Below are 12,584 nucleotides of genomic sequence, written 5' to 3' on the forward strand. Positions count from 1 at the left end.
GACTAGGGAGGCTGGTTGTGAAGGACGGGAGCAGGCTGCTAAGGGGGCATTACGATGAGCTCACATAATGTGGGGGGGAATTCTATGGGGAAGGCAGTATAGTTCAGAGAATTCAAGCAGTGATTCTGTAGCATGTTACTCTGCTGGTGAACAGTGAGTGTAATGGGGACTGCGGGGGCGACTGGATGATCTGGGCAGTCCAGTATCCTTAATGTTCCTTATATAATTGTAGATTGGTTATTGAGAATCGTGCTGCCATACATTTAGGGGTACAGATGTCTTTCTTGAACTGGGCTGCTGCATTCTTTATGTAAGTACGTTTGAATGTAGGTATGTATGTATGTATTCATCCTTCCATGCATCCATTCATTCATGCATTCTTTTATCTGTCTACCTATCTCTCTGTGTATCTTTGTGTCATTAATACACAATTAGATGAGTAACATGATGTCTACTAGACTCCTCCCATCACGCACGTGCCCCGAGATACCCCATTGCAGTCACAGTCCATGAGCATAGTAAGATACTGTAGAAGCCCTACTTGTCTTTTCTGGGTTTTGCAGCCCTGCCTGTGACCCCCGCTCCCACATTATATATTCTTATTCTAATGTGTCCTTACTTCCCCCCTCCCTAATCCCTCTCTGCCCACCCATTCACCTCAGTCTCTTTCCCTCTGTTAACTTTTAGTCCATTCATGGGTTTTCTGAGACTGCTGCTGTTTTGTTCTTCAGTTTTTTGTTTATTCTGAGACTGTAATGATGAGTGATATCATTATACATTTATATATGTAGGTAAGTAACTCTAATGTTTGGTAAGATGATGCAGCTCTCCACGGATGGGCAGTGCCCCTCCCCGTGGGTGAAGTTTGTGAGCGCCTCACTGTTGCCTGGAGATTCCACGATGTCACAGTGGTGCCTCTGTCCTAGAGACATAATGTGTATGCTGAGAGGAGCAGGTGTGATTCCGGTGAGGTGGACACTGACCAACTTGACAGCATCAGGGTAAATGGAATCCAGAGCCAAGGTACTGTGTGTTCCTTTTAATTTTGTTGACACTACTTCACAGTTACATGAACAACATTATGGTTCCTAGACTACCCCCACTGACAAGTCCCCACCACGTAGCCCGTAAGAGTGGCTGTCCTACAGCCCAGGAATATGCCGTAGAAGTGCTGCTGATCATCGCTATGTTATACGGACTTACCTAAGCACGCCGCCGGGCCGCAGCCTGTGTGCCACTCGTACTGCCCCATTTTCCCTCTCTCCCCTCCCTCCTAACCCGTCCTCCTCAGTCCCATTCCCTTTGGTAACCGTGAGTCCATTCTTGGGTTCGCTGCGGGTGCTACTGTCCTGTTCTATCACTCCCTTTCTTATTTCCGGTAGTCCCCAGGTGAGCGAAATCAGTTGACACTTGTCTTTCTCTGCGTGGCTTATTTCGCTGAGCATGATACCCGCTACCTCCCTCCATGTTGTTGCACATGGTAGGATTGGTTTCTTCATATGGCAGAATAATATTCCACTGTCCATCCTCTGATAGACACTTACCTTTGCAGTTATGGATAGTGCTTGATAATCATACGGGTTCAGAGGTCTTTTTTAAACTGGGCTGCTGTATTCTAGTGGTTATTTTTGTATGTATGGATGTGTGAATGTATTTAGTTAGTCAATTACTCACTTAGATATCTGTTATTTATTTATTTATTTATCATTAGTCTACATCGACGTGAGTCACATGTGGTTGACTAAACTGCCCCCCACAACGAAATGCCCCCAGATACCTCATTGCAGTCACAGTCCATGAGCATAGTAAGATGCTGTAGAATCCCTTGTTGTCTTCTCTGCATTGTACGTCCCTCCCCATGCCCCCCTTCCACTTTATGCATGCCAAAGGTAATGTGCACATTGTCCCCCGCTCCCCCTGACTTACTGCTCCGTTCCCACCTGTGCACCTCCATCCCTTTCCCTTTGGTAACTGTTAGTGCACTCTTCTGGTGCCGTTTTTCTTCTTCGGAGGTCTCTTGGTTCTCCTGCACAGGCGAGTGAAATCATTTGATATTTGTGTTTCTCCACCTGCCTGCCTTATTGCACTGAGTATGATGCACTCTCACACCATCCATGTTTCTGCCAATGGTAGGATTTGTTTTCATATGACGGAATAATATTCCAATGTTCATCTACTGGTGGACACTGAGCTTGGCTATTGAGAATAGTGCTGTGGTAATCATAGGGATGCACGTGTCGCTTTTAAACTGGCGGCGGCGGCATTCTCTCATTCATTCATTCATTCATTCATCTATTTATTCTTTTATTTATTTGTCATCAATCTACAATTATGTGGATAACATCATGTTGAGTACACTCCCCCCATCACCAACGTAGCAAAGGTTAAGGGACTAGGGAGGCTGGTTGTGAAGGACAGGAGCAGGATGCTAAGGGGGCATTACGATGAGCTCACATAATGTGGGGGGGAATTCTATGGGGAAGGCAGTATAGTTCAGAGAATTCAAGCAGTGATTCTGTAGCATGTTACTCTGCTGGTGAACAGTGAGTGTAATGGGGTCTGCGGGGGCGACTGGATGATCTGGGCAGTCCAGTATCCTTAATGTTCCTTATATAATTGTAGATTGGTTATTGAGAATCGTGCTGCCATACATTTAGGGGTGCAGATGTCTTTCTTGAACTGGGCTGCTGCATTCTTTATGTATGTACGTTTGAATGTATGTATGTATGTATGTATTCATCCTTCCATGCATCCATTCATTCATGCATTCTTTTATCTGTCTACCTATCTCTCTGTGTATCTTTGTGTCATTAATACACAATTAGATGAGTAACATGATGTCTACTAGACTCCTCCCATCACGCACGTGCCCCGAGATACCCCATTGCAGTCACAGTCCATGAGCATAGTAAGATACTGTAGAAGCCCTACTTGTCTTTTCTGGGTTTTGCAGCCCTGCCTGTGACCCCCGCTCCCACATTATATATTCTTATTCTAATGTGTCCTTACTTCCCCCCTCCCTAATCCCTCCATGCCCACCCATTCACCTCAGTCTCTTTCCCTCTGTTAACTTTTAGTCCATTCATGGGTTTTCTGAGACTGCTGCTGTTTTGTTCTTCAGTTTTTTGTTTGTTCTGAGACTGTAATGATGAGTGATATCATTATACATATATATATGTAGGTAAGTAACTCTAATGTTTGGTAAGATGATGCAGCTCTCCACGGCTGGGCAGTGCCCCTCCCCGTGGGTGAAGTTTGTGAGCGCATCACTGTTGCCTGGAGATTCCACGATGTCACAGTGGTTCCTCTGTCCTAGAGACATAATGTGTATGCTGAGAGGAGCAGGTGTGATTCCTTTGAGGTGGACACTGATCAACTTGACAGCATCAGGGTAAATGGAATCCAGAGCCAAGGTACTGTGTGTTCCTTTTAATTTTGTTGACACTACTTCACAGTTACATGAACAACATTATGGTTCCTAGACTACCCCCACTGTCAAGTCCCCACCACGTAGCCCGTAAGAGTGGCTGTCCAACAGCCCAGGAATATGCCGTAGAAGTGCTGCTGATCATCGCTATGTTATACGGACTTCCCTAAGCACGCCGCCGGGCCGCAGCCTGTGTGCCACTCGTACTGCCCCATTTTCCCTCTCTCCCCTCCCTCCTAACCCGTCCTCCTCAGTCCCATTCCCTTTGGTAACCGTGAGTCCATTCTTGGGTTCGCTGCGGGTGCTACTGTCCTGTTCTATCACTCCCTTTCTTCTTTCCGGTAGTCCCCAGGTGAGCGAAATCAGTTGACACTTGTCTTTCTCTGCGTGGCTTATTTCGCTGAGCATGATACCCGCTACCTCCCTCCATGTTGTTGCACATGGTAGGATTGGTTTCTTCATATGGCAGAATAATATTCCACTGTTCATCCTCTGATAGACACTTACCTTTGCAGTTATGGATAGTGCTTGATAATCATACGGGTTCAGAGGTCTTTTTTAAACTGGGCTGCTGTATTCTAGTGGTTATTTTTGTATGTATGGATGTGTGAATGTATTTAGTCAGTCAATTACTCACTTAGATATCTGTTATTTATTTATTTATTTATCATTAGTCTACATCGACGTGAGTCACATGTGGTTGACTAAACTGCCCCCCGCAACGAAATGCCCCCAGATACCTCATTGCAGTCACGGTCCATGAGCATAGTAAGATGCTGTAGAATCCCTTGTTGTCTTCTCTGCATTGTACGTCCCTCCCCATGCCCCCCTTCCACTTTATGCATGCCAAAGGTAATGTGCACATTGTCCCCCGCTCCCCCTGACTTACTGCTCCGTTCCCACCTGTGCACCTCCATCCCTTTCCCTTTGGTAACTGTTAGTGCACTCTTCTGGTGCCGTTTTTCTTCTTCGGAGGTCTCTTGGTTCTCCTGCACAGGCGAGTGAAATCATTTGATATTTGTGTTTCTCCACCTGCCTGCCTTATTGCACTGAGTATGATGCACTCTCACACCATCCATGTTTCTGCCAATGGTAGGATTTGTTTTCATATGACGGAATAATATTCCAATGTTCATCTACTGGTGGACACTGAGCTTGGCTATTGAGAATAGTGCTGTGGTAATCATAGGGATGCACGTGTCGCTTTTAAACTGGCGGCGGCGGCATTCTCTCATTCATTCATTCATTCATTCATCTATTTATTCTTTTATTTATTTGTCATCAATCTACAATTATGTGGATAACATCATGTTGAGTACACTCCCCCCATCACCAACGTAGCAAAGGTTAAGGGACTAGGGAGGCTGGTTGTGAAGGACGGGAGCAGGCTGCTAAGGGGGCATTACGATGAGCTCACATAATGTGGGGGGGAATTCTATGGGGAAGGCAGTATAGTTCAGAGAATTCAAGCAGTGATTCTGTAGCATGTTACTCTGCTGGTGAACAGTGAGTGTAATGGGGTCTGCGGGGGCGACTGGATGATCTGGGCAGTCCAGTATCCTTAATGTTCCTTATATAATTGTAGATTGGTTATTGAGAATCGTGCTGCCATACATTTAGGGGTGCAGATGTCTTTCTTGAACTGGGCTGCTGCATTCTTTATGTATGTATGTTTGAATGTATGTATGTATGTATGTATTCATCCTTCCATGCATCCATTCATTCATGCATTCTTTTATCTGTCTACCTATCTCTCTGTGTATCTTTGTGTCATTAATACACAATTAGATGAGTAACATGATGTCTACTAGACTCCTCCCATCACGCACGTGCCCCGAGATACCCCATTGCAGTCACAGTCCATGAGCATAGTAAGATACTGTAGAAGCCCTACTTGTCTTTTCTGGGTTTTGCAGCCCTGCCTGTGACCCCCGCTCCCACATTATATATTCTTATTCTAATGTGTCCTTACTTCCCCCCTCCCTAATCCCTCCATGCCCACCCATTCACCTCAGTCTCTTTCCCTCTGTTAACTTTTAGTCCATTCATGGGTTTTCTGAGACTGCTGCTGTTTTGTTCTTCAGTTTTTTGTTTGTTCTGAGACTGTAATGATGAGTGATATCATTATACATATATATATATATATATATAATATATATATATATATATATATGTAGGTAAGTAACTCTAATGTTTGGTAAGATGATGCAGCTCTCCACGGCTGGGCAGTGCCCCTCCCCGTGGGTGAAGTTTGTGAGCGCATCACTGTTGCCTGGAGATTCCACGATGTCACAGTGGTTCCTCTGTCCTAGAGACATAATGTGTATGCTGAGAGGAGCAGGTGTGATTCCGGTGAGGTGGACACTGACCAACTTGACAGCATCAGGGTAAATGGAATCCAGAGCCAAGGTACTGTGTGTTCCTTTTAATTTTGGTGACACTACTTCACAGTTACATGAACAACATTATGGTTCCTAGACTACCCCCACTGTCAAGTCCCCACCACGTAGCCCGTAAGAGTGGCTGTCCAACAGCCCAGGAATATGCCGTAGAAGTGCTGCTGATCATCGCTATGTTATACGGACTTACCTAAGCACGCCGCCGGGCCGCTGCCTGTGTGCCACTCGTACTGCCCCATTTTCCCTCTCTCCCCTCCCTCCTAACCCGTCCTCCTCAGTCCCATTCCCTTTGGTAACCGTGAGTCCATTCTTGGGTTCGCTGCGGGTGCTACTGTCCTGTTCTATCACTCCCTTTCTTCTTTCCGGTAGTCCCCAGGTGAGCGAAATCAGTTGACACTTGTCTTTCTCTGCGTGGCTTATTTCGCTGAGCATGATACCCGCTACCTCCCTCCATGTTGTTGCACATGGTAGGATTGGTTTCTTCATATGGCAGAATAATATTCCACTGTTCATCCTCTGATAGACACTTACCTTTGCAGTTATGGATAGTGCTTGATAATCATACGGGTTCAGAGGTCTTTTTTAAACTGGGCTGCTGTATTCTAGTGGTTATTTTTGTATGTATGGATGTGTGAATGTATTTAGTCAGTCAATTACTCACTTAGATATCTGTTATTTATTTATTTATTTATCATTAGTCTACATCGACGTGAGTCACATGTGGTTGACTAAACTGCCCCCCACAACGAAATGCCCCCAGATACCTCATTGCAGTCACGGTCCATGAGCATAGTAAGATGCTGTAGAATCCCTTGTTGTCTTCTCTGCATTGTACGTCCCTCCCCATGCCCCCCTTCCACTTTATGCATGCCAAAGGTAATGTGCACATTGTCCCCCGCTCCCCCTGACTTACTGCTCCGTTCCCACCTGTGCACCTCCATCCCTTTCCCTTTGGTAACTGTTAGTGCACTCTTCTGGTGCCGTTTTTCTTCTTCGGAGGTCTCTTGGTTCTCCTGCACAGGCGAGTGAAATCATTTGATATTTGTGTTTCTCCACCTGCCTGCCTTATTGCACTGAGTATGATGCACTCTCACACCATCCATGTTTCTGCCAATGGTAGGATTTGTTTTCATATGACGGAATAATATTCCAATGTTCATCTACTGGTGGACACTGAGCTTGGCTATTGAGAATAGTGCTGTGGTAATCATAGGGATGCACGTGTCGCTTTTAAACTGGCGGCGGCGGCATTCTCTCATTCATTCATTCATTCATTCATCTATTTATTCTTTTATTTATTTGTCATCAATCTACAATTATGTGGATAACATCATGTTGAGTACACTCCCCCCATCACCAACGTAGCAAAGGTTAAGGGACTAGGGAGGCTGGTTGTGAAGGACGGGAGCAGGCTGCTAAGGGGGCATTACGATGAGCTCACATAATGTGGGGGGGAATTCTATGGGGAAGGCAGTATAGTTCAGAGAATTCAAGCAGTGATTCTGTAGCATGTTACTCTGCTGGTGAACAGTGAGTGTAATGGGGTCTGCGGGGGCGACTGGATGATCTGGGCAGTCCAGTATCCGTAATGTTCCTTATATAATTGTAGATTGGTTATTGAGAATCGTGCTGCCATACATTTAGGGGTGCAGATGTCTTTCTTGAACTGGGCTGCTGCATTCCTTATGTAAGTACGTTTGAATGTATGTATGTATGTATGTATTCATCCTTCCATGCATCCATTCATTCATGCATTCTTTTATCTGTCTACCTATCTCTCTGTGTATCTTTGTGTCATTAATACACAATTAGATGAGTAACATGATGTCTACTAGACTCCTCCCATCACGCACGTGCCCCGAGATACCCCATTGCAGTCACAGTCCATGAGCATAGTAAGATACTGTAGAAGCCCTACTTGTCTTTTCTGGGTTTTGCAGCCCTGCCTGTGACCCCCGCTCCCACATTATATATTCTTATTCTAATGTGTCCTTACTTCCCCCCTCCCTAATCCCTCCATGCCCACCCATTCACCTCAGTCTCTTTCCCTCTGTTAACTTTTAGTCCATTCATGGGTTTTCTGAGACTGCTGCTGTTTTGTTCTTCAGTTTTTTGTTTGTTCTGAGACTGTAATGATGAGTGATATCATTATACATATATATATATATATATATAATATATATATATATATATATATATATGTAGGTAAGTAACTCTAATGTTTGGTAAGATGATGCAGCTCTCCACGGCTGGGCAGTGCCCCTCCCCGTGGGTGAAGTTTGTGAGCGCATCACTGTTGCCTGGAGATTCCACGATGTCACAGTGGTTCCTCTGTCCTAGAGACATAATGTGTATGCTGAGAGGAGCAGGTGTGATTCCGGTGAGGTGGACACTGACCAACTTGACAGCATCAGGGTAAATGGAATCCAGAGCCAAGGTACTGTGTGTTCCTTTTAATTTTGGTGACACTACTTCACAGTTACATGAACAACATTATGGTTCCTAGACTACCCCCACTGTCAAGTCCCCACCACGTAGCCCGTAAGAGTGGCTGTCCAACAGCCCAGGAATATGCCGTAGAAGTGCTGCTGATCATCGCTATGTTATACGGACTTACCTAAGCACGCCGCCGGGCCGCTGCCTGTGTGCCACTCGTACTGCCCCATTTTCCCTCTCTCCCCTCCCTCCTAACCCGTCCTCCTCAGTCCCATTCCCTTTGGTAACCGTGAGTCCATTCTTGGGTTCGCTGCGGGTGCTACTGTCCTGTTCTATCACTCCCTTTCTTCTTTCCGGTAGTCCCCAGGTGAGCGAAATCAGTTGACACTTGTCTTTCTCTGCGTGGCTTATTTCGCTGAGCATGATACCCGCTACCTCCCTCCATGTTGTTGCACATGGTAGGATTGGTTTCTTCATATGGCAGAATAATATTCCACTGTTCATCCTCTGATAGACACTTACCTTTGCAGTTATGGATAGTGCTTGATAATCATACGGGTTCAGAGGTCTTTTTTAAACTGGGCTGCTGTATTCTAGTGGTTATTTTTGTATGTATGGATGTGTGAATGTATTTAGTCAGTCAATTACTCACTTAGATATCTGTTATTTATTTATTTATTTATCATTAGTCTACATCGACGTGAGTCACATGTGGTTGACTAAACTGCCCCCCACAACGAAATGCCCCCAGATACCTCATTGCAGTCACGGTCCATGAGCATAGTAAGATGCTGTAGAATCCCTTGTTGTCTTCTCTGCATTGTACGTCCCTCCCCATGCCCCCCTTCCACTTTATGCATGCCAAAGGTAATGTGCACATTGTCCCCCGCTCCCCCTGACTTACTGCTCCGTTCCCACCTGTGCACCTCCATCCCTTTCCCTTTGGTAACTGTTAGTGCACTCTTCTGGTGCCGTTTTTCTTCTTCGGAGGTCTCTTGGTTCTCCTGCACAGGCGAGTGAAATCATTTGATATTTGTGTTTCTCCACCTGCTTGCCTTATTGCACTGAGTATGATGCACTCTCACACCATGCATGTTTCTGCCAATGGTAGGATTTGTTTTCATATGACGGAATAATATTCCAATGTTCATCTACTGGTGGACACTGAGCTTGGCTATTGAGAATAGTGCTGTGGTAATCATAGGGATGCACGTGTCGCTTTTAAACTGGCGGCGGCGGCATTCTCTCATTCATTCATTCATTCATTCATCTATTTATTCTTTTATTTATTTGTCATCAATCTACAATTATGTGGATAACATCATGTTGAGTACACTCCCCCCATCACCAACGTAGCAAAGGTTAAGGGACTAGGGAGGCTGGTTGTGAAGGACGGGAGCAGGCTGCTAAGGGGGCATTACGATGAGCTCACATAATGTGGGGGGGAATTCTATGGGGAAGGCAGTATAGTTCAGAGAATTCAAGCAGTGATTCTGTAGCATGTTACTCTGCTGGTGAACAGTGAGTGTAATGGGGTCTGCGGGGGCGACTGGATGATCTGGGCAGTCCAGTATCCTTAATGTTCCTTATATAATTGTAGATTGGTTATTGAGAATCGTGCTGCCATATATTTAGGGGTGCAGATGTCTTTCTTGAACTGGGCTGCTGCATTCTTTATGTATGTATGTTTGAATGTATGTATGTATGTATGTATTCATCCTTCCATGCATCCATTCATTCATGCATTCTTTTATCTGTCTACCTATCTCTCTGTGTATCTTTGTGTCATTAATACACAATTAGATGAGTAACATGATGTCTACTAGACTCCTCCCATCACGCACGTGCCCCGAGATACCCCATTGCAGTCACAGTCCATGAGCATAGTAAGATACTGTAGAAGCCCTACTTGTCTTTTCTGGGTTTTGCAGCCCTGCCTGTGACCCCCGCTCCCACATTATATATTCTTATTCTAATGTGTCCTTACTTCCCCCCTCCCTAATCCCTCCATGCCCACCCATTCACCTCAGTCTCTTTCCCTCTGTTAACTTTTAGTCCATTCATGGGTTTTCTGAGACTGCTGCTGTTTTGTTCTTCAGTTTTTTGTTTGTTCTGAGACTGTAATGATGAGTGATATCATTATACATATATATATATATATATAATATATATATATATATATATATGTAGGTAAGTAACTCTAATGTTTGGTAAGATGATGCAGCTCTCCACGGCTGGGCAGTGCCCCTCCCCGTGGGTGAAGTTTGTGAGCGCATCACTGTTGCCTGGAGATTCCACGATGTCACAGTGGTTCCTCTGTCCTAGAGACATAATGTGTATGCTGAGAGGAGCAGGTGTGATTCCGGTGAGGTGGACACTGACCAACTTGACAGCATCAGGGTAAATGGAATCCAGAGCCAAGGTACTGTGTGTTCCTTTTAATTTTGGTGACACTACTTCACAGTTACATGAACAACATTATGGTTCCTAGACTACCCCCACTGTCAAGTCCCCACCACGTAGCCCGTAAGAGTGGCTGTCCAACAGCCCAGGAATATGCCGTAGAAGTGCTGCTGATCATCGCTATGTTATACGGACTTACCTAAGCACGCCGCCGGGCCGCTGCCTGTGTGCCACTCGTACTGCCCCATTTTCCCTCTCTCCCCTCCCTCCTAACCCGTCCTCCTCAGTCCCATTCCCTTTGGTAACCGTGAGTCCATTCTTGGGTTCGCTGCGGGTGCTACTGTCCTGTTCTATCACTCCCTTTCTTCTTTCCGGTAGTCCCCAGGTGAGCGAAATCAGTTGACACTTGTCTTTCTCTGCGTGGCTTATTTCGCTGAGCATGATACCCGCTACCTCCCTCCATGTTGTTGCACATGGTAGGATTGGTTTCTTCATATGGCAGAATAATATTCCACTGTTCATCCTCTGATAGACACTTACCTTTGCAGTTATGGATAGTGCTTGATAATCATACGGGTTCAGAGGTCTTTTTTAAACTGGGCTGCTGTATTCTAGTGGTTATTTTTGTATGTATGGATGTGTGAATGTATTTAGTCAGTCAATTACTCACTTAGATATCTGTTATTTATTTATTTATTTATCATTAGTCTACATCGACGTGAGTCACATGTGGTTGACTAAACTGCCCCCCACAACGAAATGCCCCCAGATACCTCATTGCAGTCACGGTCCATGAGCATAGTAAGATGCTGTAGAATCCCTTGTTGTCTTCTCTGCATTGTACGTCCCTCCCCATGCCCCCCTTCCACTTTATGCATGCCAAAGGTAATGTGCACATTGTCCCCCGCTCCCCCTGACTTACTGCTCCGTTCCCACCTGTGCACCTCCATCCCTTTCCCTTTGGTAACTGTTAGTGCACTCTTCTGGTGCCGTTTTTCTTCTTCGGAGGTCTCTTGGTTCTCCTGCACAGGCGAGTGAAATCATTTGATATTTGTGTTTCTCCACCTGCTTGCCTTATTGCACTGAGTATGATGCACTCTCACACCATCCATGTTTCTGCCAATGGTAGGATTTGTTTTCATATGACGGAATAATATTCCAATGTTCATCTACTGGTGGACACTGAGCTTGGCTATTGAGAATAGTGCTGTGGTAATCATAGGGATGCACGTGTCGCTTTTAAACTGGCGGCGGCGGCATTCTCTCATTCATTCATTCATTCATTCATCTATTTATTCTTTTATTTATTTGTCATCAATCTACAATTATGTGGATAACATCATGTTGAGTACACTCCCCCCATCACCAACGTAGCAAAGGTTAAGGGACTAGGGAGGCTGGTTGTGAAGGACGGGAGCAGGCTGCTAAGGGGGCATTACGATGAGCTCACATAATGTGGGGGGGAATTCTATGGGGAAGGCAGTATAGTTCAGAGAATTCAAGCAGTGATTCTGTAGCATGTTACTCTGCTGGTGAACAGTGAGTGTAATGGGGTCTGCGGGGGCGACTGGATGATCTGGGCAGTCCAGTATCCTTAATGTTCCTTATATAATTGTAGATTGGTTATTGAGAATCGTGCTGCCATATATTTAGGGGTGCAGATGTCTTTCTTGAACTGGGCTGCTGCATTCTTTATGTATGTATGTTTGAATGTATGTATGTATGTATGTATTCATCCTTCCATGCATCCATTCATTCATGCATTCTTTTATCTGTCTACCTATCTCTCTGTGTATCTTTGTGTCATTAATACACAATTAGATGAGTAACATGATGTCTACTAGACTCCTCCCATCACGCACGTGCCCCGAGATACCCCATTGCAGTCACAGTCCATGAGCATAGTAAGATACTGTAGA

Source organism: Manis pentadactyla, chromosome 6 (genome assembly GCF_030020395.1).
Source record: "Manis pentadactyla isolate mManPen7 chromosome 6, mManPen7.hap1, whole genome shotgun sequence".
Taxonomy (NCBI): Eukaryota; Metazoa; Chordata; class Mammalia; order Pholidota; family Manidae; genus Manis; species Manis pentadactyla.